Raw genomic sequence first — 2,930 nt, 5'->3', positions numbered from 1 at the left:
TCTAATAAGTTTTAAACCTCCATTACCAACACAAAACTGATATTTTTATTACCAAAGATGCTATCATAAACTATATAGTAGCCTTTCTCACAGGCAACACTTTCATCATCACCACTGGTGGTATGTTACTTTTCAATGTCATTTGTAGATTACAATTAGGAATTAGTTGTGTTTCTTCATATCCATTTACTTTATGCCAAGCATATATATGTTCTTTCAGTCTGAGTCCCAGAATATTTGGAATGACGGTTTCTGTTTTCGGACTAATCTTTTCTCTCTGTTATCAAGAAACCTTTCCAGTCTCCACTTCCCCTTTATTCAGAGTTTAAGTCCCTATCCTCCAATTCCTGCCAAAGGAGGACCTCCATGTCCTGGAAGAATCTTCTTCACCCTAATTTAGATGTGTTAATACATATCTGAATACTAGAGTGAGCATCATTCGGCCACAAGCTGGTAAATCCACTACATATAAGACTAATGAAACCAATATCAGACTCCTAAGAAATAAAACACTTAGAGCTGGCAAAGAAGAAGGAATTTTTTTTAAAAGAAAAATAGTAACTAATATCTATTATTGAGTAGTGTATTTTGATTTATTTTGTTTATAATAAACAACACAGATCTTATTAAGCCAAGTAATACAGCTTGTAAGATATTTGTAGGTGTTTCTAATAGAATTCATGGTACATGGAAATGGCTGATGGCTATCATTGTTCTGGCTATCACTACCATTATGCCATTATCATTGAACACAAATAATTTACGATTGTCTATTAACCTGTCTAGAAAAGGAAATAGTGTCAAGGAAAACAACAGATCACCAGACAGGAAATTAATTAAATTAAATTTTGGCAGTAGGCTCTCAGAGGCAGCAAAGAAATTCTGTTTACGATATAAAACAAACATACTTAACATTTTTCTCATTTATAGTATCTATTTAGCTCTATCACATGAGATACCTGCCCCAAAGTTTCCATTCTCCCAACTCCTATTCCCAACTTCTACAAACATGAGTTCTACAACCCAGCTTGGCAGGTACATTTATGCCTTTCTTTTTCTTCTTCCTTTCTCACAACGTTTTAATTTTCTAGTTTAGTTGTCTGTAATTCCAGAATAATTTGAGTTATTCGACTTTTTCTGAATTTCATTTTAGTGCATCTCAACAGGCTAACATTGAGTAGACTCAAAGAATCTAACTCTTAAATCAATTACTGGATAAAATTCTGTGAACACTTGTGTGTGAATTTTTTTGCCCCTGACATAGTTGCTGTCAATATTACTTTTTCTGTTTCCACACCTTTGCACTGAGTTTGACCTGTTGCACTGACAAACACTATCAGGTATTCTAGATTGCATAGGCTCTAGAGACTCCTTAACACGCACCTTTGGGGGACTAACTATTGGAACTATCCTCAAATCGACCCAGCTGAGGCCAGAATTTTCTGATAAATAAAATGCTATTCATTTTATAACTCAATTTAAAAAAAAAAATAATGGGAGGAAGCAGTAAAGGTTCTCAATTCCAGAGGCTGAGAAAGCTTGGGAAGAGAGGGCTGAGAAGTTCTGTTAATTTTGTCCAGCACAGCAAGACTGCTTTACCTAGCAATACCACTTGTTTCATTTTCATGTCTGTGCTAGGCACTGAAGCTCTGGCATCTGTGTCTATGACCCTCCCCTCCAACCCCAGTCACTTGTTGACACCTCAGTGCTCTCCACTTGGGTCTAGATTCCAAGGTTGGACCAGTCTAGATGGGACTTCTCTCACTTGAATATGAAAGTGATGATTATTCTTACGAAATGTTGGATTTAACTGAGGGTACAAGAAGACGCTGCCACTGGTAGAATCAAGTGTTTGGCCACAGTTAGGATTTATGGTAGAAAAATACTCAGTAGCTGTCCGGATTGTGATGGGTGGAGTGACTGGTTGCTGTGCAGGATTTTTGTTGCAGAAAGTTGGAGAACTTAGAGCAACTGCAGTAGGCTGTGGTTTTCTTCTTATTCAGACTTTCAGTCACAGTGGCTGTGTACAGATCAACTGGGAGAGTTGAAAAAGATATAAACAAAGCAAGAAGACATGATTAAGAAATGAGCAAATAAAGCAGCACTTGAAATCAACAATATAATTGAAGAAGCAGTAAAATTTATCAAACAGAACATTGCGATATCCAGTGGATTTGTGGGAGACTATTTGCTAGGGCTTTCATCTTAAGGGTGTGAATGTTCTGTCATGGTGGATTCAACTGTGAGGAACGAAGTGGCTGAGTCTCAACAACACAAGCCACCAGATTCTCCAGGGGGAGAAGAAACAACAGACTGGACAAAACCAAACACACAACTTAACATTTTGCCTTCTGAAGTTTGGCAAACTAGTATGTCTGTCAAACAACCTACATGGTATGTGTAGAATAGTATTTCAGAGCAAAACGTGACTTTCATTATTTTTAAAAATTTACATCTATTTGAAAATTAGCCTGTAAAATATCCCCATTGGATGTAGATATGAAGAAATAGAAAATCTGTTGAGTTTATTCCCCAGTGAAATATTACCCTCTTTTTATTTAATGAAGATATTCTTCATTGTGCTTTATAATATAGCGCCAATAATTTAAAATTTGTATTATAACTTCAACGTTAGGGATGACTCTTTTTTTAGATATATTTGCAATAAACTGAAAAACTGTAGTGCCCTTTTGTGGAAGGTCCTAGAAATCATAGAATTATTAAAGATATTCATCTGATGTAAAATAATAATAATAGAGGAACAATCACTGCCTTTCCAAGTTCTCCAAGAGGAAGTTCCCTGATTTAAAAGTTGTTTTCTTAAATTTATTGTGAAATAGATGGTGACATATTTGGTCTGCACGAAATGATTCGTGTAGCATGTATCTCCCAATCTTACCATTCTGTTTCTCTTGTAAGACCAGAATGTG

General features: G+C 35.9%; 1 pseudogene; it reads left to right on the top strand.

Moving 5' to 3' along the window:
• The first annotated feature begins 1,749 nt into the window (after window positions 1–1,749).
• LOC101405924 (FUN14 domain-containing protein 1 pseudogene) lies at window positions 1,750–2,209 on the top strand (annotated as a pseudogene).
• Window positions 2,210–2,930: the final 721 nt, after the last annotated feature.

This window comes from Ceratotherium simum, chromosome 18 (assembly GCF_057802395.1).
Source record: "Ceratotherium simum simum isolate JZ-2026a chromosome 18, ASM5780239v1, whole genome shotgun sequence".
NCBI classification, from domain to species: Eukaryota; Metazoa; Chordata; class Mammalia; order Perissodactyla; family Rhinocerotidae; genus Ceratotherium; species Ceratotherium simum.
This window is presented reverse-complemented; position numbering and strand designations above follow the sequence as displayed.